Source organism: Chenopodium quinoa, unplaced genomic scaffold (genome assembly GCF_001683475.1).
Source record: "Chenopodium quinoa cultivar QQ74 unplaced genomic scaffold, ASM168347v1, whole genome shotgun sequence".
Classification (NCBI taxonomy): Eukaryota; Viridiplantae; Streptophyta; class Magnoliopsida; order Caryophyllales; family Amaranthaceae; genus Chenopodium; species Chenopodium quinoa.
Window position 1 is genome coordinate 2,451,054 of NW_018744304.1, and position 6,301 is coordinate 2,457,354.

The following is a 6,301-nucleotide window of genomic DNA, read 5'->3' on the forward strand; positions in this document are numbered from 1 at the left end:
CCCCAAGGAATGGCTCTAAGCCATGGTCCCCACTATCCTCTAACCGGCATCAAGCAAGGGGTGAGCTGCCAACCCACCTTGCTGCCCAGCTAGCACTGCCAGCCTGTGCACAGCTAGTGTAGACAGCACGCATCAGCTAGCACAGCCAGCACGCACCAGCCAGCACGCCTAGCATATGCGTACTGCTAGCGTGGGTGATTCTCCTAGCTCGCTGTGCTTGGTGCTGTTATGCGAAGGCACGCATGAAATCACGTAGCTATGCGAAGGCATGCGCATACATGCACAGTAAGCACAGCGTGCTGCTGCTGCTTGGTGCTTCCATGTGAAGGCACGCACGCAAGCCATCATGCATGATGCTGCCATGAGGCACACACACACACGCAAGCGCGCATGGTGCTACGATGGTGCTGCCAATGCGAGGCACGAACACATTCAAGCACCTAGTGCTAGCAATGCGATGGTGTTGTGCTATGCGAAGGCACACACGCACTCACACACTCAAGTGCCTAGCAATGCGATGGTGCTGCCATGTGCGTCTAACACGCAAGGTGTGCCTAGCAATGCGATGGTGCATCTAGGCTTACGCCTAGCCATCCAAAGTGCCTGGCACATGCGTGCTGCTAGCGAGCCACGCATGCTGCTGGCTTCTGGGCGCTAGGCGAGGCCTTTGCTGCTTGCTACTTGCTACTTGCTACTTGCTGCATGGGCAATGCTCCTAGCTCGCTATGCTTGGTGCTGCCATGCAAAGGCACGCATGCAAGCACGCAGCTATGCAAAGGCATGCGCATACACACATAGCAAGCACATCGTGCTGCTGCTGCTTGGTGCTGCATGCGAAGGCACGCACGCAAGCTAGCACGCATGATGCTGCTATGCGAAGGCACGCACGCACGCAAGCGCATATGGTGCTGCGATGAGGCTGCCAATGCAAGGCACGAACACACGTAAGTACCTAATGCTAGCAATGCGATGGTGCTGTGCTATGCGATGGCACACACGCACGCACACACGCAAGTGCCTAGCAATGCGATGGTGCTTCCATGTGCGTCTAGCACGCAAGGTGTATCTAACAATGCGATGGTGCATCTAGGATTACGCCTGGCCATGCAAAGTGCATGCTAGCTCGAGCTAGCCTAGCGTCCACATGGCTAGGCCAATGCGATGCTACGGCTACGCTCGAACTTGTTGCTTGTTGATTTTACGACGCTCGGTCTCGACGCCCTAAGCTCGATATCCGACGTCTATGTTCGTAATACTCTAGTGACTCATCAAATCCTTCGGATTAATTCGTCGGTTCGGATCGGCAGTTCGTTTGGGTTCGATCCGAAGGGTTCAGTCAAGACAAAGCTGTAATATTAATTATTCACTAATATTACAGATCAGAAGCGACCTTCACCTAGGCATTCTGATCACTTGATCTCACTGAAGAATTAGCTTCCTAATAATTCTAAACTATCTATCAGAATAATACACTTGTTGGAAGGACACCTTTCCTTTCAAATAGATCCCCAAGCATGACTCCTCTACTTAGTCCACGTGATTCGAACAAGCGTCCACCAATACTAGATTGGTCGATAGAAGGGGAAAAGTACGATCACCACCTTTAAAGGACAACCGGACACCACACGAACACCACCACCTCGAGCACACCACCGACGCCTAGAAAGGAGGAGAGAGTCGTGAGAGAGGGGGGAGTTTGATGAGGGGTTGGGTTTCGTGTTTGCTAATTAGGGTTTCAACTTAACAGTAAAATTGTTCTCCCTGAAAACCTAGGAACCAAGTTTAATTATAATCCATTTATAATTACACTAAAACCCTCCAAACCAAGCCTCATGGCTGGCCACCTAGAGTGATGAGGCCCATCATGGGCCTCGTCCTCTTATGCTTGATCTAGGCCCTTTGTGTGACCTTATAGGATCCGTCCAATTGGGCTTTGGCCTATTTTACTTGCCCAAAGATCATTAGTACCTCTAGCTATGATATGACGACAACCTAAATGGACGAAATTGATTATCTACATAATTTGATCCATTATATATCTAGTAATTGCACTTGACGAAGATATAAATCCTTTAATAACAGCAACATACCTAGAATCAGTGTCTTAGCCATCATCATTCTTTTTTGCCGGTTGCTTTGGTTCCGTCCGTAGAGTCACTTTGGACTGTAGAACGTATAACTTCAGCAACCCCTTCTCTGCTTGTTTATCCAACGTCCTCTTCAAACTATAACACTCGTTGGTATCAAGACCAACGTCCTCATGGAAGTGACAGTACTTGCTTTTGTCACGGTACTTGACCAGACCTTTCATAGCATGGGGCTTATTAAAATGCACCATGTTCTTTATTTCCATGAGAATGAACTAGCAATCTTTGTAACTCGTACTTGGGGACGTACGACTTAAATTCTTTCTTATTTCTTGGACGGTTGATTGGATGCATCAATCGCCCAGACTTCCTTTCTCTTCTTGTCTTCATTTTTCTGAGCCGGCTGATCATGCCGACTCTCTTTTATTTTCTCAAATCTCTTCTGATCTATCTGCTTACTAGTAGAGCATAGCTCTACCACTTGTTTAAAGGACTCAACTTCTCTCAAGGCTTCAGGGAGGGTAAAAATCCTCTTTCAGATGTGGTCGAACTAGAAAGTCAACCCATCTTGAAGACCCTTGAAGAAGTCTGTATAAGCAACTTCATTAGACAATCTAGGATTTTGAATTCTTTCCATGTTGAACCGCCTAACATAGGACCTCAGCCCCTCTCTATCTCCCTTAACAACCGCACCCAGGTCCATGCTTGTCTTCTTGGCTGGTATGTTCATGGAGAAGTTAGAGGCGAATAAGAAAACCAAGGTTCTAAAATTGTTGATGCATCCGGCTAGCAAGTTGTCGAACCACTGTTGGGCTATGCCCTTCAGTGTTGTCGGGAATCACCTTCACCAGGCAGCATCATCTAACCCTTGCAAATACATCAGGTTAGTATATGCCATTAGGTGATCCTCTAGGTTGGTAGTGCCGTCATAGGCACTAACCAAGACATTCTTAACCTTGAATGGCAGTGTCACCTCAGTTATTTCCTTGGAGAACGCAGAGGGTTGTTCTCTAAGTGTCACCAGTCGTAGTTGCCAATCCAAAGGTTGGACTTGTTGTGCCGCCTAACCTCTAAAGAAGCCAGGTTGCTGGAATATGGCACCAAAAGGGACCGTATGTTTGTTGAGGAACACACGATGCTGGTTAGATGACCTGAGGGCCATTGTGGACGGATTGACCGCCTGAAAAGTGATCTTACCTTGTATGGGGGTACCTCGGCGAGGAATCCCGAACAGTGCTATTTGGAATAGACGGCGTTGATGCCGTATCGGACATCTATTGTGCTTTTTTGCGCTCAACGAATTCCCGAGCGCCTTTAAAAACTTACTAGCTACCATCCGGCTCTTCGTGTCAAATGGCTTTCCTTCTAGGCGTCCTCTTCGGGATGAAAATATTAGCCCAATCAATAGTAGGCTAACCTCTACCCTGCCGCTTGGGGTGTGGAGTGGAATCTCGGCCCTTAGTCTCCTTTAGCCGCACGGACTAAGTCAGCTGGTTGTTGCTCGGCCTAGCCTTGTGTTGATTGTTGTTGGATTGTAACATATTTTAGATCTCCCCTTTAAATTCTAAGAGAGTCTGCATTAGCTCCGACCGTGTTACATGAGCAGTGGAAGTAAAAGACCCTTCAATCGTAGGCTTGCCTGCCGCCTTTCTTTCACCAGCGCCTGTAACAAGTCATTCTCTTGTGTCCTTAGACCAAATGTACCTAGCCTTGAGTGAGCCGTTGACAGGGTCTGTATAGTACTTTGTCTCTAGCTGGCTCATTTTAAGTAAAACAACGCCAAACGCTTCAAGGTTTTTTGTAATGTCCTTTGGGAGGGTTACAACACCAAGACTAGCTCATCGGATGCTCTGTACTTGAAACAAAGGAAAGCTCCTGATGTTCGGAGTTTAGCCTTCAACGGTCAATTTAGTAGCTATAAGGAATTTTTCTACTCGAGCCCTACTGTGGTTCATGTTTTTAGGCATGGCGGCGTTCCAAGGAAAAGAAGCTTGAGAAAAAAAGAGTCCAAATAAGTTTTAGGAACTTGTAAACCGTTCACGGGTGTGAAGGTTACACCCCATTCACCATCACGGAGATCGCTAACTCCATAGTAGTCCGGAACCATGATTGGATGTTCAGGGATGATGGTACGAATCCAACCTAAAAGGGATTGAACCTGGGCTTAATAGGCCTCTATTTAATTGTTATGATAATCATGTGCACTTTTCGATTAACATACATACATGAAGTTAATCCTAAACCTGTTTAATCTATGTTGGTTGATTAATAATGCATAATCAAATCTATTATTGGTGATCATTTGAATTAAAATCATATTAGGCCTGAATCAAATTATGAATTATCTTATTAGATATGATTTTAAGTACAAATTCCCTTTAAACCTGCAAAAAGGGGTGTGATCAAGCAATAACAATAAATCATGAACAATCAAGCAACATATGATTAATATTACAATCATCATCATAAAAACATCATCAAAGCATCGTTAGTAGTAAGATCCTAGGCATGATACTAAGCAGATTAATAACGAATCCTAGCATGTCACTAATAACAAAATCAACACATTATCCTAAACATGATACTAGAAACAATAACTAGCATCCTAAGCATGATACTAGAAATCATAAAAACCATCCTAAGCATGATACTAGGAATTAATATAACATTTTAAACATGATTCCTACTCTAAAATCAAAGAATGATAAAAAGGGTAATTGAATTACTCACTTTGGTGTCTCAACCTTCTTGCTATTAAAACAATACACACGTTAGTAAACTTCAAGAAAGTTAAATCAATAAAGTAAATAAATCAAATATGAATTAAAATATAGATTTTGGACCAAACCCTCACAACTATCAACCTTTCACGTCGAGGTCGAAGGCAACGTCGAGTATGGCTTGGAGTATTCAAATATTGCGAAGAAGGTATTGTGACTGATTTGGGAGAGTATCAAGGATGTGTTTAGGCTGAGGATAAGAACACCGGGGTTTTGAATGATTATTAAAGCTAAGGATTATGATGGTTGTTGATGATTGGAGCTAGGTGGTTATAGCTTATGATTGATGGTTCTAGCTTATTTGAAAACAGGGAAAACAACCTCTATTTATAGGAAGAAAAAAAAACAGAGTCTGGCGATCAGAAAAAGATCAGAATTTGAATGGAAGTAAAACTGACTTTGACGCGCCGTGCTGGCTCTGTTCACCCGCATTAGGACCATCGTGGAGCATTGGTCTTGGCATTGTGCGCTAGTTTCAAGAAGAATCTAATTTGTACATAATTTAATTTCTAATGGAATTATGATCGTGAAATATATCCGAACGTCTTTTAATTTGAACGGGTTAAGAACTATCATTCGAGATGTTTTATACGGTTTCGAACTCTTTGATCCTTATCTTTTCGGGAAGGATAGATTAGAAACTTCTAGAGACTTGTAAAAGTTCCTAACTTATTTAGGATTGGTAATAAGATATTTACCCTTATATGATTACTGGGTCGTAGGTAAGGTGGACCTAGGCTCGGTTTAGTATTTTGGGCATAACTTATTCTTTATAATTCGAATTTAGGCTTATAATATATCATTGGCTATTTTAAGCCCCATCCAACTAAGCAATAATTGGATTGAGATTATGGACCAAAAAAATCTGGTTTGGACGATTTTATGAGTTGGACACGAAATGAATAATTTTGAGGATACGAAATGAATGATTTTGAGGATACGAAATGAATGATTTTAGGTTAAAACATTTTAGGTAAGGTTAGGAACATGGTCAAGGCTTAAGGGAATTTTGCGAGACTCTTCAATTCTTTACCAAACTCGTTAATCAAAGACGTGAAAGGTACTCATCACTAGGTTTGGTTTTTGGGGAGACACAATCAGGTGTCTACAGAAGCCCCCACTTTGACTGAGTTTGGAGAAATGTAATTTTTGAAGACAAAAGTCAAAGTAAGTCAATAGGGACGGAGAATGATTCAAAACGTTCTACAATCCTAAAATACCCTTTTTCACGTCGATACCTGCAGAAAACGTTAGTTCTACAAATAAAGGAATTAGGGAAAGAAACGCGTATCTAGGATTGCTAGGGAACGCTGTCGAAGGCTGCTACGCTTCGAGCCATCTTCTCAAATCGGGAGTGACAACCTCCGCATTCTCAGGGAGCGTTGTCGAAGACCACTTTTCATTGACCCGTCTTCTAATTTTCTCGTCTTCACG